We start from the raw sequence: 25,778 nt of genomic DNA on the forward strand, positions 1-25,778 counted from the left end.
CACTGCTGTGGCTGTGGCCCAGGTTCAATCCCTGGCTCTGGAAGTTCCACATGCAAAAAAAAGAAAAAAGAAAAAAAGAAAAGAAAAGAAAGAAAAAACAAAGATAGGCTCAAGTTTTATACAACATGGGGAGTATAGCCAATATTTGGTAACAACTGTAAATGGAAAGTAACTTTTAAAAATTGTATCAAAATATTTTTTTAAAAAATAATGAGTGATATGGTCAGTGTTCTCAGCACATTAGAAACAGTCCATGTTTTCCGGAATGGCCAGACTAAAGCATAAGAGGTTTACATGTCTCAAAAAGGCTCAGACCTTCAAAATGCCTTTTGTCCCATAAATAAATGGGGGGCATCCTTATCTCAGCTAGCAGGAATTTGGAGAGAAGGCAGGAAATTGCCGTCCAAAACTTGGCCTCTCCTTAACATTTAACCAAAAAGCATCGATTGCAGCTCTTTCTTCCTATGGTTCAGAATTGGTAAAACTTATGGAAAATGAATGAGACCCTGTGGAAAAGATTCTCTCCCCATTTTCCAAGCAAACTTTTTAAATCAAATATCTTTTTTTTTTCACGTGTATTCAGACACACTTTAAAAATATGCTTGGAGAAAACCAAAAAGTTACATTTGATTCTCCTTTTCTTAGGTTAACCGTAAATGTTGGTGAGGCACAAAAGCCTGTAGTGGAGAAGAAAATAATAATCCAACTCAGTAATAGAGCTCTATTTCTAGAACATAATTACCAAGGAGAGTGATCAAGGGGCAGGCATTTATTGAGCATTTACTAATGCGTGGGATAGAAAATAAGAGCAGTAAGATCTTAAAGATCTCTGGGAACTAAACATTGTAAAAACAAAAAGCACACAAAATTCCTATATAAACTGTGCAAGCAAAGCTGCCTAAGGGAAGGAAAAAACATCAAAGGGATGAGGAATTATGAAGTTGGTCCTTTTGTGCCAAGTCTTTGGGGGTCCTTTCCCCAGGAAGAAATATCCTCTCTAACATCTCTTCACATTCTCTTCCCCTCAACAGATTGGTGAGTTCCCTGCATCTCCAGGTAGAAGATGAGGATGCAAAGAGGAACTAGATCCCACTGGGAAGCTACAACTCCAGCCAGAATTGACACAAAGCCTATCACCTTCCTCTGCATCCCACTCTCCTGTCCAAACAGAACATGACAATGATTCACATGGATATACTGATTGGTCAATGACAGCGCAAACAAAGCTCACTCATACTCAAATGTGACCTCCACCATGCTTTTGCATTTTAAGTCTGTTTCTTCCAACCAGGGATAAGGAGTTTCAGATACCACTGCACAGGTTTTAAGAGGAAGAAGGGGAGCCTAGAGCCACCTCTGTACTGCTTGTCTACCTGGCTCTGAAAGTCTCAGCTCAATGTTACCTCTTCAGAGAACCATTGCAAGACACTGGATTGAGAGTTGGTGTTCTATTGACTACATTCACTGTTTTCTTTTATTCACAGCACTTAGCATTACCATAAATTCTCTCATTCACTTCTTTATTGTATGTTTCCCTGTACTTTTCTCTAAGAATTGTGAGAGCAGAGATCTTGTCAGTTTTGCTTTCTACTCTCTCTCCAGGGCCTAACACACTGACTAGATCATAAATGTTTATCACAATATCATGTTGAATGGATTAATGAGTAAGTGAGTGAGTAAGCAAATGAGTGAATGAATATATAGTTGACCACTTGATTTAGTTCCTCAAGAGTGGTTCCTGAGTAGAGTTCTCATCACCAAAAAAATTATTTTTCCATTTTTTTCTGCATATATATGAGATGATGGATGTTCACTAAACTTCTTACATTATGCTCTACTCCTTAAACTTACACAGTGCTGTATGTCAATTATATCTCAATAAACTGGAAGAAAAAAATAAATTTAAATAATTTTTTAGTAGAATGGTTAGCAGAACACATATGGTCAACTACTCTTTGACAAGGGAGCAAAGAATACTCAATGAAGAAAGGCTCATCTTCTCGATAAATGGTCCTGGAAAAACTGGATAACCACATGCAGAAGAAAGAAATTGGATCCCTATCTACACCACTCACAAAGCTTAACTTAAAATGGATTAAAGTGGAGTTCCCATTGTGGCTTATGTTAAGAATCCGACTGGTAGCCATGAAGATGTGGGTTCAATCCCTGGAATCACAATGAGCTATCACCTCACACCTGTCAGAATGGCTATCATCAAAAAGACTAGAGATAACAAGTGTTGGTGAGGATGAGGAGAAAAAGGAACCCTTGTGCTCTGTTGGTGGGAATGTAAATTAGTGCAGCTACTATGGAAAACAGTATGGAAGCACATCAAGTAATTAAAATAGAATTGCCAGAGTTCCCGTCGTGGCGCAGTGGTTAACGAATCCGACTAGGAACCATGAGGTTGCGGGTTCGGTCCCTGCCCTTGCTCAGTGGGTTAACGATCCGGCGTTGCCGTGAGCTGTGGTGTAGGTTGCAGACGCAGCTCGGATCCCGCATTGCTATGGCTCTGGTGTAGGCCGTGCTACAGCTCCGATTTACCCCTAGCCTGGGAACCTCCATATGCCGCAGGAGCGGCCCAAAGAAATAGCAAAAAGACCAAAAAAAAAAAAAAAAAAAAAAAAAAAGAATTGCCATATGATTCAGCAAGCCCACAGCTGGGTATATAGCCAAAGGAAATGAGAAAAGCTTCTGGAAAAAATATCTGCATCCCATGTTTTATGCAGCATTATCCACAATAGCCAAGATAGAGAAATAACCTGAGTCTCTGTCAACAGATGAATAGGTAAAGAAGAGGTGGTGTATACACATACAAAAGGAAATCCTGCCTTTGCTTGGATGAAACTTGAGGACATTATGCTAAGTGAGATAAGCCAGACAGAAAAAGACAAGTACAAGATGATATCACTTATATGTAGAAGGTAAAAAAAGCTGAACTCAGCAACAGAGAAGGGAATAGAGGGGATTGGGAGCTGGAGATACGGAAAAGTGTTAGTCAAAGGGTAAAAGTTTTAGGGTGAATAAGTTCTTGGGATCTAATATATATAGCATTTTATTTATATGATGGATACTGTTAATAACACAGAATCATATACTTGCAATTTGCTAAGGGAATAGATCTTAAGTGTGCTTCCTATGGGGGAAAAATGGTAATTATGTGACATGATGGAGGTGTTAGCTAATACTACAATGATAATCATAATATTTATTTAAGTGTATCAGATCAAGACATCATGGCCCACACTTTAAACTACACAGTATTGTACATCAATTATATCTCAACAAAGCTGAAAGGAAAAAAAAAAAAAAAGAGTAGTTGGCAGCGGTTTGGAGGTGTCAAGGATTACGTGTTGGTCTCTATGTCCTCGACCACAGGTAGACAAATGATGGGAGACCCTCCTGTTTCACAAAGTAAAGTTTTATTGGAACACAGACACATCCATGAGTTTCCTCATATCCTAAGGCCACTTTTGCATTCCAATGGCAGAGTTGAGTAGCTGCAACAGAGACCATGTGGTCTGCAGTCTGAAAATATTTACCATCTCGTCATTTCAGAAAATATTTACTGACCCTCCACCAAGGTCACTCCAAGAGAGTTGAAACTATTAGGTGCCCAATTTATGAGCTGTTGGAAGTGAAGGAATTCATGCCTCTTCCTCATTAAAAAATGTGTGTCCTCCTTCATTAATGCCCACTACTGTGACAGAGAATAAATCTGACTCCATATTGAATCTATTTTACCTTAAACTTTGTAGTCTATTGCTTTCGCTACAAGTTAAGAATGTTGCCTATAGCCTGAAATATACAGGCTAGCCCATTGCCAAGGCTCTGAGCTTTAAAGGTATAACACTTTTCCATTCACACAGAGATAAAAAGTTGCAGAACAGAAAATAACATTTGTCTTGTCTGAGGTTTACAGGAACATCATGACCTGACCTATGTGGGGTGCAAGAACAAAGGATTCTGACACCAAGAAGTTTGTAATCACCAATCACATCCCCTCCTCTTTCTGTATAAAAGAAGCCTCAATTTTAACTCAGGCAAGATGGTTCTTTGGGGCATGAATCCCCTTTTCTCTCTGCTGGATTTCCAAGTAAATTTGCTGTTTCTTACCCCCCCCACTCATCTCTGCATTGGCCTGTTGTGGGGCGAGCCGTATGAGCTTGGACTCGGTGTCACCATCTTTCAGAATACAATTTTAAATAAAAAACCTTTTTTACTTAAAAATTTTAAAAGTTGAATGGCCTAGAGATAACCTAATGTAATAAATATATGGATTATATTGTGCTGCTGCAACCAACCACCTGAAAAATCTCAGTAGCTTAAAACCGTCCAGTTCATCCCTTGCTCACATTATATGTGCCAGGTGGGTGGGCGGGGCTCTTCGCAATGTTGTCACTTTGGAACTGCAGGCTGATGGAAGCCCAACTCCACTCTCCTGCTACATCTCCCCTAAATGGGGCGGGGGAGAGAAGACCGCACTGAATCACACACAGGATTTTGACATTTCTACCTGGAAGTGACACTACACTTCCTCTCACATTTTATTGCCCAAAGGAAGACTTATGGTCACGTCTCAATTCATCAAGATGAGGATGTATGAGCCCCTGACAGGAACAGGTACACAATACTTGTGGGAACTTTATAATTATCTATAATTATTCTCTAAGTACTTGAGTTAAGAAGAAAAGTAATGGATTAGGATCAGGCTCATGGGTACAAATCCCAAGTAGAACTGGATCCATAGGAATTAAAGCAAGAATGAGGGGCTCCTTTCCTGAGTTCCAGCCCCTGAGGGATCCTGAGAAACCACCAGCTCCAAGTACCATTGTTTTCTTTTTTCTTTAAAAAAACAGAAAAAAACCACTGGCATTTGAGATAAGCTGCAATATTCTATCAGCTATGTTACTAATTTTAACATTTAAAACTCTACTGAGATTGAAATAATCTAGCAAATAATATCAAAACAACACTCAGGAATTTAGAACTCTTTGAATTGCTTTACATGTGTCTATAACTCTCAAGGCTAAGAATGCTCTTCCCATATCCAGCTGCAGTGGGAGTCTCTGCATTCCTTCACAGACTGTAGCATGCCTCTGGTGCAGAGCATAAGAAATATTTGCCTCCCAGAGTTTCCATATCTGGGGTGGGGAACTGTCTGGCCTGGGCTTTCAACATCTTATTCATCTCACTTCTAGAAATCAGTGCAAGCCCTGGAGCCAACAAAGTGAGCATTTGGGGTATGGATGGTGTGGGGATCAGGGGTCAGGCCATAGCTGGGGAAAATCTATCTTTTGCTCTTTGGGAGTCCTGGGTGAGAAAAAGAGCACAAGGAGGAATTCTCTGGAAAGAGAGGAGGAAGATCTTCTTTAATGATCTCACTCGGGCCCAGAACTGAACCAGTTGCTGGCTCAGAGCCGTCCATGAGCGCCCAGGAGAAGTCAGACACTGTAAGTCACTTACTCAGAAGATGAATTTTGACCCAGAAAAGTGAAAGCTTCATGTCCAGTGACAAAAAGCAGAGCCTGTGGATGAGGCTTGCCAATGGAGGGAAGGCATGGACTGAAAAGGGAAAAGTGAGTTGTCATAGTTTGCCAGGGCTGTCATAACAAAATTCTACAGACTGGGTGACTTAAACAACAGAAATTTGTTTTCCTGTAGTCCTGGAGGCTAGAAGTCCAGATTCAAGGTGTTGGCAAGATTGGTTTAGCAAATCCCACAGCAACGCCGGATCAAGCGCAGCTTGAGGCAAGGCCTGATCCTTAACCCAATGAGGGAGGCCAGGGATCGAACCCGCATCCTCTGGAGGCCCCTCTCCTTAGCATGCAGAGTCACCATCTTCCTGCTCCTCACATGGCTGTCCCCGAGTGCACACACACTCTTGCTCTTCTCTGTGTGTCCTCATCTCCTCCTCCTACAGGCACACCAGTCAACGTGGACTAGGGCTCACCCCAGTGGCTCTATTTCAACTTAATGACCCCTTTAAAGTCTCTCTCTCCAAAACAGTCACATTGTGAGGAGCTAGGGGGTTAGGGCTTCAACATATGAATTTAGGGGAGACACAGTTCTGTCCATAATGTGGACTCTTAGCAGGTACATTAAAAATACCTGGGAGTTCCCGTCATGGCGCAGTGGTTAATGACTCTAACTAGGAACCAAGAGGTTATGGGTTCGATCCCTGCCTTGCTCAGTAGGTTAAAGATCCAGTGTTGCGGGAGCTGGGGTGTAGGCTCTGACTGGACCCCTAGCCTGGGAACCTCCATATGCCGCAGGAGCGGCCCTGGAAAAGGCATAAAAAAAAAGAAAAAAATTAAAAAAAAAAACACCTGAAACTCCTCACCCCTGTTCAAATCAATAATGGATTACAATGACTGCCCTAAACAACATCCCGCTTTTCACAAAATCTCCTTTGGCAGAACCTCCCCAACGCAACGCTGTATGTGTGTGTGTGGTGTGTGTGTGCGTGCGCACTTGTGCAACTGGGGTTTTTTTTTCCAAAAGCAAAACAACAAAGACGGGTGAGCAAAATGAATGCGTAGAATCTAGAAATAAGCACAGTGTCATCTAACGTAAGGAATGAATACTTTTTTTTTTTTAAGGGCCACACCTGTGACATATGGAGGCTCCCAGACTAGGGGTCGTATCTGAGCTACAGCTGCCACCCTATGCCACAGCCACAGCAAGGCAGGATCCAAGTGCAGCTTGAAGCAAGACCAGATCCTTAACCCACCGTGTGAGGCCAGATATTGAACCTGCATCCTCATAGCTAATTTTTTTTTTCTTTTAGGGCTGCACCTGTGGCATATGGAAGTTCCTAGGCTGGAGGTCAATTTGGAGCTGGAGCTGCTGCCTATGCTACAGCCACAGCAACACCAGATCTGAGCTGCTTCTTCGACCTATGCCGCACCTTACAGCAATGCCAGAACTTTAACCAACTGAGTGAGGCCAGGGATCCAACCTAGATCCTCACAGAGACAACCTGGGTTCTGAACACACTGAGTCACAATGGAAACTCCTAGACGTACTTTTATTTTTTTTTATTTTTTATTTTATTTATTTTTTTGCTATTTCTTGGGCCGTTCCCACGCATATGGAGATTCCCAGGCTGGGGATATAATCGGAGCTGTAGCCACTCGCGGCAACGCCGGATCGTTAACCCGCGGAGCAAGGGCAGGGAACTCCCTAGATGTACTTTTAAAATAGTTTTTCTGGGAGTTCCCGTTGTGGCGCAGTGGTTAATGAATGTGACTAGGAACCATGAGGTTGCGGGTTCGATCCCTGCCCTTGCTCAATGGGTTAATGATCCAGCGTTGCCTTGAGCTGTGGTGTAGGTCGCAGACTCGGCTCGGATCCTGCGTTGCTGTGGCTCTGGTGTAGGCTGGCAGCTACAGCTCCGATTAGACCCCTAGCCTGGGAACCTCCCATATGCCTCGGGAGTGGCCCAAGAAATGGCAAAAAGACAAAAAATAAAATAAAATAAAATAATTTTTCTACCTGGAGTTTCCTGGATGATGCAAGTAGAAGAAACACAAAACATCCATGATGTCAGACTCAGGATTATAAATTCTCAGGAAAGATCTTTTTTAGTCTTCATTTTTCATGCCTTTGACCAAGACAGAAATAAACACATTTCCTTTTGGCTTCCTTTTGCCAGATGATATGGATATAGATATAGATTTTTTTTTCCCTATTTCAGCTTTTTGCTTGAGACTATAGATGTATGAGACCCCTAGCTTCTTCCAGGATCTCAGTTCTCATCCCATCAGGCCTTTAATCTCCCCCACAGAGAACCAAGTTCCCCAGGTCAGTGGATGCACCTCAAGCAGCCCTATGCTGCAAGGTATTCGGACCACTCTGGTTTCAACCTTTTTTCTTTTTTTTTTGTCTTTGGTCTTTTGTCTTTTTAGGGCTGCACTTTCGGCATATGGAGGTTCCCTGGCTAGGGGTCTAATTGGAGCTGTAGCTGCCAGCCTACACCACAGCCACAGCAACGCAGGATCCAAGCCGAGTCTGAACCTACACCACAGCTCACGGCAATGCCAGATCCTTAACCCACTGAGCGAGGCCAGGGATCGAACCTGCAACCTCATGGTTCCTAGTCAGATTCGTTGCTGCTGTGTCACAATAGGAACTCCTGGTTTCAACCTTTTTTCTTCTTGCTGCCTGTGAATGTGATGTTCTTAAAAGTTTAACTGTGTTTTTATTAACTAAATGTTTGATGTATATTACCTGGTGTTTCTATGTGTTTGCAGGAATTTTTTTTTTTTTTCTTTTCAGAATTTCCAATAAGCCATGTTGCTGGAGGCCAAAGTCCATTCCTAGGCTCTGTAACCTGGGGCTTCTTCAAATGCTTAAGCCTTCTTCAGTTATGCTTGAAGCAATGCGCTCTTGCTTCGGTTTCGTGGAACAGAGCGCCTTCTTTCCTTTGTGCATCTGAGATTCCAATATCCATAGAAAAATTGTAGTGTAGCAAACAGATGCAAGGACTAGGCCTCAGAAAACTGGGGTTCTAGCTTTGAGTCTGCTCCTTAGATCCCTAAAACCCTTTGCAACTTAGTGATTCATCTGCAAAATAGGATAGTAATTATTACCTTACCTTTCTTTTCTTTTTCTTTTTACAGCCTTACCCACGGCCTATGGAAGTTCCCAGGTCAGGGGTTGAATCGGAGCTGCAGCTGCCGGCCTACACCACAGCCACAGCAATGCAGGATCCGAGCCTCGTCTGCAACCTACACCACAGCTCACAGCAACTCTGGATCCTTAATCCACTGAGCAAGGCCAGGGATCAAACTTGCAACCTCATGGTTCCTAGTCAGGTTCCTTAACCACTGTGTCACAACAGGAACTCCTCCTCCTTCTGCTTATAAACAACAAAAAATCAGAGCAAAAAGCAAGGATCGAAAAAGAAAAACAAACTCAAGTACAAATTGCATATTTTTGCACATTAGGAGTTCAGCCCATCTAAAATATTTGAGGTCATTCAGTTCCATTGACTTTGCTCTGTCGCACTCTTTTGAGTTTCTTCAAACTCTTTAAAGATGGTCTGAGCTCCTCAGGCCAGTTTCATCAGAAAAGCATCTTCCTAATTATTCCCTGTTCATCTACCCGTCAGTCTCGCCTTGACCGGGGGAGCCCACCCTGGACATCTCTATGCTCCCTCTTTTGCTACCATGTCTGTCTTTTATCAGTGACCTGTCCCTTTGGAAAGGGCAGTGACATTCTGTCTCAATGGTGGATATGCAGCGGGCACCCCACCTCCACTCCCATTGTGTTTTTCTGCTTCTCTAATTTACAACCCCAAAGGGTTGTTGTTGTTGTTTTTCCTCCAAGGCTTTAATGGGTGGCTACGTGGTGTGGGGCATAGTTCTTTAGATGTGCATCAGGGCTGGGAACCTGTCCCAAATGCAAAATATCAAGCCCTTCTTCAGAGTCGCTGAATCAGGAGCTTTTTAAAGAGATCCTAGGCGATTGAGATGCACATTGAAGTTTGAAAAGCACCATTTAAAAACCATCTTCTTAAAAGAACTTTTTTAACCCAGTAATTTGCAAATATGTTGTGTGTAAGTCCCTTGGGGTGCTCCTTAAACATGCAGATTTTCTGATCCACCCCATGGAGAGCCTGAGTCAGTATTTTTGTGGACAGACTAGTGCAGAGGCTACACTTGGAGAAATGCATTTTTCAACAGAAACCGCAATGGCATATTCCCTGTGTTTTCCATCAACTGAAGTGTTTCTAGCATGTTGTGATTCAGTTCTGACACACTTATCCAGCTATAAGGTCAGTATATTTCATTTTGTCTCCCTTTCAGAAACCTTCTCTAAGGATGCCCTTTTCCCCTTTTTTTTTTCACTTATAAGAGTTGTATTGAAGTACAGTTGATTTACAAGGTTGTGATAACTTCTTATGTACAAGAAAGTAATTCAGTTATACATGTACACACATCCATTCTCTTTCAGATCCTACAGAATAGTGGGTAGAGGTCTCTGTGCTATACAGCCAGTCCCCATTGGCCAGTCATTCCATATACTTCCGTGTGCATATGCCAATCCCGAGCCCCTGGTCCATCCCTTCCTCCCCCCACCTGTCCCCTTTGGTAACCTTAAGTTTTTCAGTCTGTGAGTCTGTTTTTGTCCTGAAAATAAGTTCATTTGATCCTTTCTTTTTATAGATTCCACATGTAAGTGATACCATATGATGTTTATCTCTCCTGTCTGACTAACTTCACTTAGTATGATAATCCCTAGGTCCATCCATCTTGTTGCAAATGGCATTGTTTCATTTTTTATGGCTGAGTAATATTCCATTGTATATTTATACCACATCTTCTTTATCCATTCCTCTCTTAATGGATATTTATGTTGCTTCCACGTCTTGGCTATCATAAATAATGCTGCAACGAACGTTGGGGTTGTGTGTCTTTTTGAATTGTGATTTTCTCAGAATAGATGCCCTGGAGTGGGATTGCTGGCTCACATGGTAGTTTTATGATTAGTTTTTTTTGAGGAACCATACTATTTTCCACAGTGGTTGTACCAATTTACTTTCCCACCAACAGCATAAGAGGGTTCTCTTTTCTCCACAACCTCATCAGCATTTATTGTTTATAGACTTATTGATGATGGCCATTTTGGTTGGTATAATGTGGCACCTCATGGTAGTTTTGATTTAAGTTTCTCTAATAATTAGCAATGTTAGCATCTTTTTTTTTTTTTTTTGGCCGTCTGTACGTTTTCTTTGGAGAAAATCTATTGAGATCTTCCATCCATTTTTTTATTGGGTTGTTTTGCTTTTGGGGTTTATTTTTTTAATATATATATATTGAGCTGCAGCAGGTATTTGTATATTTTCCTCCAAGGATTCCTTAATAAAATCTCCTGGATGTTCAAATCTCTTCAGCAGATTTTCCCAGGGGCAAGGGTACCAGCTCAGCTCTAACTGGTTCATGTTCCTCTTCACCCCTGCCTCCCAGCTCTGTGCACTTGGGGAAGAGGGGCCCAGCGGGCATTCAAGCACCCGCCATGAAAGAAGTGAGCACCCTTTCAATAGAGTCTCTCTGCCTCGACACTGATGGGCAGGGGTGTCTCACTTTTCTCTCTGCACCTGCTGCAGGAGGGGGAGGAAAGAGAATGGTGTCATTAAAAACACGGGGAAAATCTTTTTTAAATGGCCATCTTATTAGATCCCCTCTCACTAGATCCCATCTTCCTGGAACCAGAATGCGCTCACAAACCCCCATCCAAGCTGAATATTCAGTTTGAGTTCAAGTTCTAGTCCTAGTGTTTTCTTGTTAGGTGACCTCGAGCAACTTAAGCATCCCTGATCTATTTCCTCTAAATGGAAATAATAAGAGCATCTACCCCATAAGATTGTTGGGAGAATTCTCAGAGTTAACGCTTGCGAAATATTGCTCTATATTTGCTGCAAAATAAGCACTGATAAATTTTAACATATTATCAAAAGAAAAAAAAAAAGAGGCTTTGGTAGAGAGAGATAGATGCTTCCCCATGGTGGAGTGGTGCTTCGCTGGTCTCCAAACCATGGCACTCATGCCTTTGTATAATTGCTTCCCACTTTGACTTTGGACGTGGCCATGCCATTAGCTTTGGCTAATGGGACCATGGCAGCATGGTATAAGTGGAGGATTGATCAGCACTTGCTCAAGGAAGTGCATCTTCTTGGAATATTCCTTCTTGGAGGCCAGCCACTAGTCTATGAGGAAGCCCAAGAAAGCACATGAAGAAGAACCAACATCCCAGCCAACAATCCCAGCTGAACTCCAACTAGAGACCAACACTCACTTCTGACTTGAGAAGGGAGGCCATTTCAGATCATGTGGCCGTTTTAGAAGCTCGGCATATACCACGGGAGACAGAATAACCACCTGGTTAACCCATAGGACCATGAGAAACTATAGAATATATTGTTCCTCTTTTAAGCCACTAAGTTTTCAGGTTGTTTGTTTTACAGCAACAGCAACCCAATATCCATTCTCCCAATTTTCGTAATAGCAGAACTCCAATCTTACTTGGTATACCCAGCAACTGCTCCCCCCTTAATTTCCTTTCCTTCCTTTCAGAGGGAGGCAGCCATGTAATACAGTTTTGACCAATAGAATTAAGACGTTGGGTGGGGCTTTCAGAAAATGTCCCTAAGAGGGGCAGACCACACTGGCTGTCCACTCTTCCCCTTCTGCCTTCCTGGGATTCAGAACTGATGCTGTAGGTAGGTAAGCTGTTCTAATGATGAGGAAGAAATCTAGAGTATCACAAAGACCTCAGACTGACAACCTTGAGCCACTGGCCTAAACCAAGCAACTTATCAGAATATGAGAAAAGCAAGCCCCTGTTTGGATAAGCTATATTATAACAGACATCGTTATCCCTGTAACAGGCAGCTGATTCCAATGCTCTTGATGTTTCAATCATGGCATCAGTTGCTAGCAGAGGAGCTGCATAGTATCATCAGCCTCAACCCATGCTGCACCTTAGAATGGGATTCCTGTGGGTGGAGATGAGTTGACTTATATTTTGGTTCCCATAGCACACTGTTTCATAATATTTCAGCAGAATAGTATGCCTCGCGTTTTCAAGGGCATGGCTCGCCTGGCAACATGGCTTGGCAAAGGCACAGAATAGTGCTAAAGAAAAAGAAAGCAACATGAAGGCACCTGCTGTCTTCTTTGGGTGACTCTTTTTCCATGGATGTCTAAGGTCATCTCTCCAAATAGGTGGGAAGCTCCTTGCAGGTCAAGGACATGTCATATTTCTTCTTTCTATGTGGATTCAATGTTGTACCTTATATATCAGTTGATAAAGTTTCCATAAAGACTTAGCAAACTGTACCCTAGAAATATTTAGACTATATCCTATGAACATTTTTTTTTTAATCTTTTTGCCATTTCTTGGGCCATTCCCGCGGCATATGGAGGTTCCCAGGCTAGAGGCTGAATTGGAGCTGTAGCTGCCAGCCTACGCCAGAGCCACAGCAACACAGGATCCGAGCTGCGTCTGCGACCCACACCACAGCTCACGGCAACGGCGGATCCTTAACCCACTGAGCAAGGGCAGGGATTGAACCCGCAACCTCATGGTTCCTAGTCGGATTCGTTAACCACTGCGCAACGACGGGAACTCCCCTATGAACTTTTTAAAAACAGTTGTTTTTCTGTATTAGTAATTAAATGTTTTTCTGTATTAGTAATACTTATTGATATTACCTATTTCATTCTTACTCTGTGCCAGAGCCTATTGTACATACTTCATTTGTATTAATTATTTAATCTCCCAAACAACTCAAGAGCAGGTAATAATATTACTCCCATTTTGCAGAAGAAGAAACTGAAACCAAGAGACATTGGATCCCATGTTTCTGTGGCTGTGGCGTGGGCCAGTGGCTACAGCTCCAATTAGACCCCTAGCCTGGGAACCTCCATATGCCCGGGAGCGGCCCTAGAAAAGGCAAAAAGACAAAAAAGAAAAAGAAAAAAAGAGAGAGAGAAAGAAGGAAGGAAGGAAAGAGAGAGAGAAAGTAGGAAGGAAGGAACGAGGGAGAGAAAGAAAGAGAAGGAAGGAAGAAAGAGAGAAATCATTCTGGAGCATCAGTTTCGTAAGGCCCATTGCAGAACGACGACACCTTCTTCACCTAATCTCACTGCTCGAAATGCTGAATCCAGAACCAGGTGCTCCAGGCATGGCTGGAACAGCCAAGAAAGCTGTGGCTCCACTTGATGGTAGTCAAGGGAGAGAGTGTAAAATATCAATGGCTGGGCCCCACGTCAGGCCTCTTCAACCAGTATTCTAGGGGATGGGCCAAAGTAGTTGGTGATTTTGTTTATTTGTTTGTTTGTTTTGTTTTTAGTGCTTGGGGCCAAAGTAATTGGTGATTTTTTTTCTTCTTCTTTTTAGGGCCACACCCATAGCATATGGAAGTTCCCAGGCTAGGGGTTGAATCAAAGCTGCAGCTGCCTGACACAGCCACAGCCATAGCAATGCTGGATCCTTAACTCACTGAGTGAGGCCAGGGATCAAACCTGCATCCCCATGGATGCTAGTCAGGTTCATGCCCTGCTGAGCCACAATGGTAACTCCCATTTGGTGATTTTTAAAAGCAGCTGATTCTAAGGGGCTGCCAAGATTTTGACCCACTGCAGAGGAAGCCAGAAAAGCCACACCTGGCACATTCGTGGAATGACATGCCATGTTATTGCTTCTGACTGTAGAGCTTTGTGAAAGCCCCCTGCTCTTAGTCTTTTGATAATCAGTTACCTTCCTGATGTTTCTGAACTTCTCAAAATGACCTCCCCCCCATACCCTTTCATTGGCAGATATTTTCTGGAATTTCTTTTCTTTTCTATCTTGCTTGCTTTTTTGTCTTTTTAGGGCCGCACCCGTGGCATATGGAGGTTCCCAGGCTGGGGGTCTAATCCAAGCTGTAGCTGCTGGCCTACGCCACAGCCACAGCAATGCCAGATCCTAGCTGCATCTGTGACCAACGCCACAGCTTTGCAGTGACGCTGGATCCTTAACCCACTGAGTGAGGCCAGGGATCGAACCTCATCCCCATGGATACTAGTCAGATTTGTTTCCCCTAAGCCACAATGGGAACTCCAGGAATTTCTGACATGCATAGCAGAACAACATGTCATCATGGATGGGTCTTTGGATTATCTTAAAATGCTCCTTCTGAAAAAGGAGAGGCCAACAAGACTGAAACATTTATTGCCTGTTTCAAGGTGATGACACTGGGGTTCTGGTCGTGGCTTCTCTAAGTCCTCTGCCAGAACTGGGAGAAATAAGGAGAAAAATATGAGAGCTGTTGATAAGCAAAGGTGGTGTGAAAACAAGAGAAGTGGTGGTTAAGATCACTTGGGAGGTGGACATCCCAAACCCTGATTCTTGGCTCCACTCTTTCTAGTTCTAGTATTTGGACAAGTTGCTGGATCTATTTAAAACTCGGTTTCTGACTGTAAAAACAGAATAAGACTGTGCAAGTTGCTGTGAGCATTAAGAAAAATGGCATCTACTAAATGTTCCATCCATATTAGCTCTTAAGCAGATAGTGGTCCATAGCAGTTAGGGGTGAAGGCCCTAGAGCCAAACTACCCTAGTTTGAATCCCTCCACTGCCACTTCCCAGCTGTGTGACTTTAGGCTAGTTACTTAATCTCTCTGTTCCCCAGTTCCCTCATATGCCCAAAGGGGATAATAATGGTACTTACAGGTTTGATGTAAGGATTAAGTTGACCTGAGACTAAGGTGACATGACATCTCCGTTTGCTCAGGACAGCCCCAGTTTATGGCATTTGTCCTAGTATCCTGGCTGGTTTAGTATTTGCCTGCCCTACTTCACTCTCAGAAGTGTCCCAGATTGGATAATAAAGTATACGGCCACAGTAGTTCATGTATATGTCCCTTAAAGAGTGCTTGGTATACACTAGATGCTAAATGTGTGCTAGCTGCTAATATTAGCCCCCACAGCAGTGCTATCCAATAGCAGTACAATGTAAGGCATTTTAATTTTTAATTTGCTAGTTAGCCACATTTTTAAAAATAAAAAGAATCAAATGAAATGAGTGTCAGGAATATAAAACCTAATATATCCAGAAAATCAGCATTTCAACATATAATTAACAGAAAAATTATTTGCGAGATATTTTTCTTTGAAATTTGGTACGCATTTTGGATTTACTGCACATCTCAGTGTGGACTAGTGACATTTCAGGTGCTCTCATGAGGCTAATGGCTTGCATACTGGACAGCACAGTTCTACAGACTCTTCCTATCCTTCATATGACATGTTGGGCCAGGCACCTTAAGACACTCTCAGGCCTGTAGTGTCAAGGTTCAGCTGTAGCTTCTCTGCCTGACTCCTACAAGCAGAGCCCTGATGCAGGGCTTTGGAATGTGTTTTTACCAAGCATCTTAGCCTGACCTCCCAAGAAGGAGCCCAAGTTCACGTAGAAGGAAAGGGTAGAAACCTACCCTTGGAGAAATTTCTGTTGGCTTCCTAGTACGTGGAAAAACCATGGGCTGATCAGTGTTTTCAGACGACTTTATTACTGTGGTCTCATTAAATTATGAAATGCAATGCCGAAGTTATTTTATTAATTTCTCCCATGTCGTAGTTTCTTCCTATTTGGAAACACGGCCAAGAAAACACAAAAGGTGGTTCTTGTACGAATATTTGGGCTTTTCCCCATAGATGATCTGCCTTCAACCTTCTGATTGTGTTTTTGTTCTGTTCCCTGGATTGGGTCCAATATCACCACGTTCCTCCAAATCATGCTGCCTCTAACTAGTCCCAGAAGTGCAGTCAGATCCTGACCAAACACCAAATAAAGGAGAGGGGTACTTTTTGGCTCTAGTACTTTTTGGCCATCTCTATTTCCTCCTTTAGGGACAGCTACTTTTTATTCCAATGCATCTGAGCTTTGGGGTTCCTCAAACGTAAGAAGTTTCTAATCTGGAGAGAACTGATATTTTCCAGAGATGGAGCAAGAAAGAAGGGATGTGATAGTATGTAATTCCAAAAATGAAACCTGAGCCCAACCACTCAATGAGCGTCACTTACGTCTCCTGCTAAATCCTGGATGGCAACTCTCCTAGGAGTTTTCAATCTTGTGGGTACAAGACTAACCTGCTAGAACAGATGCTGTGCTATAATGGGGTCAATATTGCTTGTGAAGGCTCTTCAAACTAAGAGAATGGTTTTAGGATGTTAGAAGCCACTGTAATCCAATGTTCTCTTTCACTGACTGGGAAAGTCGGTCAGGAGAGATCCAAACACCTGGTGAAGTTCAAAGGTCAAGTTAGTCAAACTGGTTCCCTTGCTCTTATTGCTCCTAATACAACACATCATACTTTGGTGTGTGGGTTATTTTGATGTGGGGGTTATTCTCCTATTGAAATTCAACGTGCTGTTCATCCCCAAAAGGCTTTGCTAACTTCATGTGGTTTAGATGCTCAGTTTCCTTGCTGCCACCTCTCAAACCCTTTCACTGGGTCAGGTCTCCAACAAAGGGTGACCTCAATTAGCATTTTCTGAAAGGTCTGGGCAAAAAACAAAGTAAAACAATGAGAAGACAATATCAATCCCCTACTTGACCATCAATCTCCCAGCAAGTGGCAGAACTTCGGCTGTGGTCTGAGGTATGTAGTTTGGCTTTCAGCGGTGGGGGGGATTTAGAAAAGGGTCTTGGAACATTGGATTAACCACAAGATCTCTTAAATAACCATCTCTCGCCCAGAGTTGGATTTGCTGATGTAGAAAGTGGGACTACAGATTCAGGAGAATACAGAAGCCACCTATGGGAGAGACAGGGCTGACAGAGGCAGGTAGGCTCCTAGGCAGGTGGCTGGGACAGGGCCTAGCTATGTAAAAGAGGAAAAAAAAAAAAAAAAAAAAAAAGGCAGCAGCTGCAGCAGCAGCAGACAGGGTTTCTATGAATGAAAGGCTAATGACCCTGCCTGGCACAATTACTGTTTGATATTTTAACTCCTTCAACTATATTAGATGCACAGGTTAACTTTCTAAGGCATCATAGTGCCTACCACACTCCAACACCCACCTTTCCAGTTGCTCCGGCTGGAAGGAAACTGTCCTGCTAAAAGGGGAACAGAAACTTGCACGTGGCAGTATTGTTCCCCAATAAATATCCCACAGTACACCATTCATGTGAACCGCAGTGAAAATCTGTATTGTGGACACTGCCAGCATTAAACCAAAAAGAAGTTTACCAGTTCACATGTCTTTTAGAGGGTGATTTTATTTGAGAGAGATGAAAGGAAGAGTGTACATCTTGCTTTAAATCGACTGTTCATCACTTCTTTAAAGAACCTCTGACCTATGATTTAGAAAGGGAAGGCCATGCAACTAGTCACACACCTTCTGCTCTCTGCTAAGTCACCTGTTAAAGCTAAGACAGGCTGTCCCCTTGGCTTGGTGGTGGGTGGGTGATGAGGGGGTACAGATAACGTCTGTCTCCAAGTCCTAAAGATCTGGCCGAGACATTGTAAATTGACCTCTGGCAAGGAGAATTTCATTTTTGTTGGAATTGCTTTTTTAAAGAAGTTCAATTGATTTAGAGTGGATCTCACCAGAAAAGGTCTCATACTGCTTATTTATTCAAGAAGCTGTCTGCCCTCAGCAAAGGATGTAGAGTTAACAGGGAAAGCACAGGGGTTTTGGAGAAAAAAGACTTTTTAAGCCATAGCTGGTTAGCTTGACCAATGAGTGGCAAAGCTGATCCAAATTAAGTGAGAGGTAGAGAGGTTTGCAATCCCTGGAATTAAAGGAGGAGTCTGTCACCATTCAAACGCCAGGCTCAGCAGCTGGGGAAAGAAGAAACTCTCGAGGGATGTGTGTGTGTAAGAAACTCTCGAGGGGCGTGTGTGTGTGTGTGTGTGTGTGTGTAAAGAAGAAACTCTGGAGGTGTGTGTGTGTGTGGCCAGCCCCCTTTGCATCCCAGACCTCGCAGGGCGGGCATTCCCAGAGGTGTCGCTCAGTTCAGGCTGTCGGTTTCTCCTTCCCAGCGCCTGGGCAACACAACGCTGGGAGTCTTCTCCTGCCACCTGAGGAGTGTTTGGAACAGTCACTCCAACCAACTGGTTCAGTCCAGAGAATATGAGCGTATTCTAGTTTACTTTCTGTTCAAGAATTTTGGAGAAAACAACCGACTTAAAGGAGCTCGGATGAGTGACTTTACAACACCCCCACGACCACAAACGACTTTGGACATTAACCAGAAAGGAAGACTATTCAGGATCTCATCCGTCTTAAACCCGGTGGTTTCCATTAACTTCAGGTGATGAGGCTCAAACAGATCCACGGGGGAGGGTCCCACGATCTGGGGAAAACTGAAAGCAAGCCGCGGACGCCACGGCGCGCGGGCCTGAGGAGGGGGCGGCCGCCGGGCGGGAGCACCTCCAGCAGGTCCCGGCCGGAGCGCGGGGCCGGATCACCTGACTCGCGGAATTTGGGGCCGCGCGGGGGGGAAGGGGAGGGGAATGGTTAGCACCTCCCTCCCCGCTCCCGCGGGATCCGGGTCGGCGGGGGCCGGCGCCGGGCGGCCACGTGGTGGTGCTGCCGCTGCCCCCGCCCCGCCGGCCCAGCCCGGGAGCCGCGGCGCCCACTGACCCCCGCAGCGGGGGAGGAGGAGGAGGGACCGAGGCGCAGGAAGCCGAGCAGGAAGCGAGCCCGGCGGCCGCGTTTTCCTGGGGAAGCGGCGGGCGGGGTGGCGCAGCCAGCGGGGCCCGGGAGCCGCCGCCGTCTCGATGGGGTGAGTTCGCGGCGCTGAGAGTTGGGAAGCTCCCGGGAGCGGGGTCCTCGGCTACGGTCCCCGCCTTTGTGTCTGGGACTCGGATGAGGGAGGCGGCGAGGAGGCGCGGACGGCGCGCCGGGCAGAGGGGCTTGGCGGGGTGGCTGCGAGGGTCCCGTCACCGCTCTCTTGTCCCCGCCGGCCGCCAACTGTCTGCCGAGGACAGATTGAGAAACAGAGGAAGAGGAGGATGGTGGGGGGTCAGAGTAGAGAGGGAGGACGAGCCAAGTTGGGAGAGGGGTCCTCTCCTACCGGCCCCCGCGACTCGTAGGCCGGCTGAGGCAAGGGTGGTTGCGGAGGGAGCGCGGGTGGGAATGAATGACCAGCCCCCGGCAGGGCGTTCTGGCTGCGCCCAGTCAGCTCCCTGTCCCACCTGCCTGGCCGGTCCGGCGCCTGACTCCCCCGGGTCCCCGCTTCTGGACTCGACGCGCCTCCGCGCTGAACTTGGAGGAGGTGGGAGGAAGGCGCGAGCGGGAGACTCGGCGGGCTGGGGCGGCCGAGGGTCCGCTATTGTTCCTTTTCTGACTTCAGGAGCCCTCAGCTGGTGCAAGGGTGCAGGCGACGCCGCTCCGGGCGCGGGACTGACCCCCGCTCCCGGTTCTTCTTGTCCTTTTCCCTAGCGCAGCTCCGAGAAGGGCTGGGAGGAAAGATGCTGGAGTTCGGGCCGACTCCGAGTAGCTGGGACTTGGGGAGGAGGGAGGATGTGGAGCCGAGAGAAGGGCTCCCGCCCGCCATCCACTCCAACCTCTGCTCTGCAGGGTGGGTACCCTCCCTAACCCACCCTCTCTTCAGTGCTGGCTTGGGCAGGTTTTTGTGTCTGTTGTTTAGTTTCTGCAGTTTGCAGAGTTCATCTGCTAACCCCTAGCTGACGCTTTCCTTTGCGTTTGGACCTCGTACCCCGCTTTTGTGAAGAGGGGTAGGCTCAGAGCCGGGAGAGGCTGCAGACAGACTCCATCCAGGCAGACGGAGCCCACGGTAAAGTGGAGACGTTACAAGTGACCTCGCAGCACCTGGGCTGTATAGCCAAGCTTGCGCTTCTCCAAGGAGCCCAGCTCAGGGAAACTTTGTTTCCAACGATTGGGGCAAATCTGCGGACTCAAGGCCGCTCACCTGGACCTCGCGGGTTCCTTTGGCCGCAGGGTCACAGGTGATTTAGTTTGGTCTCTGTTTTCCTTCCAAGGGAGGAGACTATTAAGCGCCCTGGGATGATGGGACCATTGCCAGTTCTCTGGAGAATGTGATCTCAAGACCTGCAGGGCCTGGCAGAGGGAGGAATTGCCTTTATGGATCAGTAAGACAGAAGCTCATCTTAGCCATTAGAGTCTCACCTCTAAGGTTTGAACATAGTTGGAGAAGAGTACATCACAGGGAGGCTGCATTTTGATTGCTCTGACCCCAGCCTGAAGAGTCCTGTTTACAGGTGTGGCTGGGAATTTTATTACTGATGGGTGTAGTCTCATCATGTTTCTTAGTGATGCTTAACCAGTGTCATATCCCCCCCCCCCCGTTGGACTTGTAAGGCAATAGATTTCATGTGAGGAAATTTATCCAGTTGTTGTAATTTTTGACCAGTGCCTGCACAACTTCAATTGGGACAGGTGGTCCCATTTTGAGCTGTATCCATTCATTGAGTGCTTCATTAATGAATTTACGGTATCATTTGCATGCCTTAAATTTGTTCTATGGCTTTTTTTTGGTGGGGTGGTGGGAGTTATAACCCTGTTGAAAGATCTTGTGGCTGTTATCTGTGAAATTGAATGAAAAGAATGGATGCTGGTTCCTGGAGATTGAATGGGAGCATGATGTAGTGCCCCCCGTCTGCTAGTAGTGTACTGACAATGGTTCTGTCTCTGGACTGTCACTTCCATGGCCTCTTTGAGGCAGGCACACCTAGTGTCACTCATGTTCTAAAGGTGAAGATACTGAGCTTTGGAAGTTAGGGAGACTTGACCTTGGAGTTACTGGAATGTGATGGAAGAGCTTTGTCTGTCTGCCCCTCTCGCCTTCCTTTTATCCTTTCTTTTTTTTCCCCCAAATATTTCAAACACACATAAGGAGAACATAGTAAGACTTCCACTTTTTCCATTCTCATGTTTAAGTTGCTAATCTTTCCATATTTGCTTCATATTCCCCCCCAACTGAATAAACTGCAGTTGAAATAGTTTATCCATCCCTCTGCCTCTGTTTCCATCCTCAGGTCACCTTTAATGGGAGGTGCGTATACAAAGTATCCAGAACATGTTTTGGTCCTTCTGTATTACATAGCCACAAAAAAAATCTGCTAGCTTGTGTATTTAACATTTTACCTAAGTGGCAGAATTCTACATCCAGATGACTTGCATTTTTAAGTTTGTCATTATGTGTATGTGTTTGAGGTACATGTAGATCTTCTTTAGCTGCAAGGGAGAATTCTATGTATGAGTAAACTATAGCATACTCATCCTTCCAAGAGAAAATTAGAGTATTTCCAGGTTTTCACTGTTCATACCTTTTCTGCTGAGGATAGTTGATCTTTTTACACTTAAAAAAAAAAAAACAAAAAACAAAACCGTAACAGTGCTGCAGTCAACATCTGAGATGTGTCTCATGCAGTCGTTTCTCTGTTCCACAGTTGTGCAATTGATTGCTGAGCAGTGGCACTCTTAAGTAATGATGCATTTATTCTTTCATTCCTCACCAAAAAGGGTGTGCGTAGGGTCTCGGTTATTTGTTGAATGAAAAGTGAAATTGATCAATTTTTAGCTCTAAGATTATATTAGATGGATTCTTTCATTTTTTTCCCCCCAATTAAAAAAATAAGAGTATCTCTTGTAAAGTTGGAGCATGAGATAAAAGTGTGGTGATGAGTTTGAGATAACTGGCGCTGAAGCTTTCTCTTGGCCGGTTAGCTGGCAGCATAACCGCCTTGGATTACTCACTCAGCCTTCTCTTCTTTATTTCTTCCAGCTTGGAAAGAATAAGGGGCTTGAGTAAGCATTTTCAAAGGCATGTTCCCGCTCTAAGTGTGTGAGAAAACATGGCTGTGTTCATGACATTTTGCCCCCAATTGTAACCCCTTAATCTGGAAGCAGTTGAAGGCGTTTAAACACATTGGCTTCCTCGTTATTCATTCAACTTGCCAGGCATACTCCTGCCTCAGAGCCGTTGTGCATTTACTGTTTCCGCTGTTTGGACGGCTCTTCCCCCGAGATGTCTCCAGGGCTGTGCCCCTTAACCCTTCAGCTCCTTAATCAGACATCACCTTCTCTGCCCACCATCCCCAGCCACCCTCTGCGGTGTGGCCTGCTCCTCTTTTCTCCTTTATTTTCCCCCATGGCACTTGTCTATCACCTTCTAACTTGATAGACATTTATAGCTTCATTTATATCATAGTCTGTTCCTACTAGAATATATGCACCATCGAAGACGGGGTTTTGTCTCTTGTTTACTGTTGGATCCCTAATGTCTAGAACAGTGTTGACCCATAGTAACTACTCATGTTGCATTGGATGCGTGAATTTCATGCTTTCTGTTGTGATTTTCTACTTAGAATGTCTCTTGTAGCACATATGGGATATCCTCAATGGTGCTGGCTGTTCCCCAAGCTGTAATTGAGTGCCCCCCATGCCCTGTTTACAGGTTCCATCAGGATAAAAACCCACGTTCTGATAAACAAAGCACTCTAAATCTGTGCCGTCTACCCCACAAGGCACTTGTGTCTTCAGCTTTTCTGCCAATGTTTGCCAGAGCCTGAATTCAGAGGAAAATGTAAGTAACGTGATGCTCAGAAGCACACCCATCTCTCTTACTTGGTATCTTAGCTTTCCAACATTTTGAATGGGGAAGGTGCAGAACCAAGTGATACTCACTCTCCATTTCAGATAGGATCCAAATAGACTGCAGTGGTCTTGATTAATGCCAGCCACTGAATTTCTAAGAACAGAAAGTGTATTTCTCTAAATTGCTGCAGAGGGTTTACTCATCATTGTTGTGATTTTGTGCATTTATCATGAGGGGTGTGTCTGTGTGTGTGTGTGGTTGGGGGGATGGTGACCTTAATCTGAAGAGCAGGAGCAACCAATATATATAGTAGTATACCCAGAAATACTTCAAGTCATATTCTAAAATTCATCACTTAGGGTATCGGAAACATTTGGTGTCAGTACTGTGTGTTACTTTGCTAGAAGTCAGCTGAATTTTCTCTATGTAGGAGAAATGATGGGTATAGGACTTGACAGAACAAAGCTAAATATATCCAAGGCCTCTTGGGTGTATTTTAAGTGGGTGATAGGGAAAAGGATTCTAGATTGTTACCTCCATTAACTATTTATATAGGTGTATGATACAGATGGTATCCTTTTTAAAAAAAAAAAATCCTTAAGATGCTGAATGATTTAGATTTCTTTTTTTTTTTTTTTTTTAGGGCCACACCCATGCCATATGGAGGTTCCCAGGCTAGGGGTCGAATCAGAGATACAACTGCAGGCCTACACCACAGGCACAGCAACGCCAGATCCGAGCCGCATCTGTGATGCACACCACAGCTCACAGCAATGCCAGATCCTTAACCCACTGATCGAGGCCAGGGATCGAACCCACAACCTCGTGGTTCCTAGTCAGATTCATTAACCACTGCGCCACGACGGGAACTCCAGATTTCTTTATTGCTAACTGTGAGCTGAACAGCGCAGGTGGTTTAATGAAAGATTTTTTTAATCAAATGTCAGTTTCCCAACTCCAGCCATCTACAGTGAACAGACTGTTCTAGCCTTTAACATTAGACTCACTAATGGGTCTCAGTAAATTTAGTCAATATTTTAATAAGTAACTTTGCAGACTTAACCCTGTGTTTTAAAACAAAACATTTTTCTCTTTGAATGAAGTATGACTCACTCTTCCCTTTTCTATTCGGTGTCCAGCAGAGTGTCTGTCACATAGTTGGTGGTTAACATTGAACTACTCATCCCCACCCCCATCCCGGGTCATATAAGCCCTTCATGGTGGTCATCAGATACTAAACTTCTCTAGCCCAGAGGAGAATTTTTTTTTTTTTTTTTGGTCTTTTTTGTATTTTCTAGGGCCGCACCTGTGACATACGGAGGTTCCCAGGCTAGGGGTCTAATCGGAGCTGTAGCCGCCAGCCTACACCAGAGCCACAGCAATGCCAGGTTGGAGTTGGGTCTGCCACCTACACCACAGCTCACGGCAACACCAGATCCTTAACCCGCTGAGTGAGGCCAGGGATGGAACCCGCCACCTCATGGTTCCTAGTTGGATTCGTTAACCACTGAGCCACGCTGGGAACTCCCAGAGGAGAATTTAAACATAATCAAAAGGCAGAGGAGTGGAGATAGTTAGCAAAATGCAGGTTGAAGTTCAGAAGTTGTAGTTTTCCTTTCTCCTCAGGCAATCACATGACCTCTCTAGCCCTTGGTTTTCTAACCTATAGTTAAGAACCGTCTTTCTGCCCTGTCCACCCTTTGGAGCAGTCAGTGTGTCTTGACTGCTTCACCAGTCTTACCAGTTGGGTCAACAGCTCTGGCAGAGTTCACTGATGGGGAGTAAAAGGCCAAGCAGCTTCCTTTGCTGTGTGTCTTGACTGCTTCACCACCTGGTTTTGTGTGATGGGTCAAGACACAGTGCTTCAAGAGTTCCCGTTGTGGCTCAGTGGTAACGAACCCAACTAGCGTCCATAGGATGCTGGTTCGATCTGTGGCCTCAGTGGGTTAAGGATCCAGTGTTGCCGTGAGCTGAGGTGTGACTTGCAGATGCAGCTTGGATCCCATGTGGCTGTGGCATAGGTTGGCAGCTGTAGCTCCTATTCAACCCCTAGCCTGGAGCCTCCACATGCTTCAGGTACGCCCTAAAAGAGCCAAAAAAAAAAAAAAAAAAAAAAAAGACACACTGCTTCACCCACTCTTACCAACTACAGTACCTAATGGGTCCCAGGAAAGTCTAGTTCTTTTGGTAGTTGGTGTTCACTGGAAATATAGTGTCTTGCCTTAAATCCATGACCATCCATGACCCCTAGGGAAGGGGCCTTTGGGGGTTCATGACATTTCATCCCTGCTCTAGATGAACAGAATCCAGGTGTGAGAAGTTGCGGGTAGTCCAAGAAGTTTATTGTGCAGTGGAAGAAAATACACAGTCTCTTATTTTCATTTTTCTTAAATTGATATTTAGTGACCCCCCCCAAAGTTGATCAAGTAACCTAACACAAGCAATTCATCCTGTATTGTATCCGTTTCCCTCACAATTATTACATTACTTGTTTAAACCTCAGTTCAGCTTTTCTTATCCCTGGGAGGTACTGCAGTTGGTAAGAGCAGTATTGGCCTTCTAGGGTTTTTTTTCCTTTGCTTTCTAGATGAATTGAGTTTGCTTTAATCCAGAATGCCTTCTTTTTAAAGAGCTAAATGACTCTACAATTAAGAGCCACTGCAGTATCTCCTGCTTTTCCCTTTCACTGCATCTGTCTGGT

General features: G+C 44.6%; 1 protein-coding gene across 1 annotated transcript in view; it reads left to right on the forward strand.

Moving 5' to 3' along the window:
- The window catches only part of RAI14 (retinoic acid induced 14), a 167,119-nt gene continuing 160,515 nt past the window's right edge, over positions 19,175-25,778 (forward strand). The window contains 1 exon segment of the mRNA NM_001128462.1: positions 19,175-19,279. The gene's annotated coding sequence lies outside the window, so the exon portion shown is untranslated.

This window comes from Sus scrofa, chromosome 16, assembly GCF_000003025.6.
Source record: "Sus scrofa isolate TJ Tabasco breed Duroc chromosome 16, Sscrofa11.1, whole genome shotgun sequence".
Taxonomy (NCBI): Eukaryota; Metazoa; Chordata; class Mammalia; order Artiodactyla; family Suidae; genus Sus; species Sus scrofa.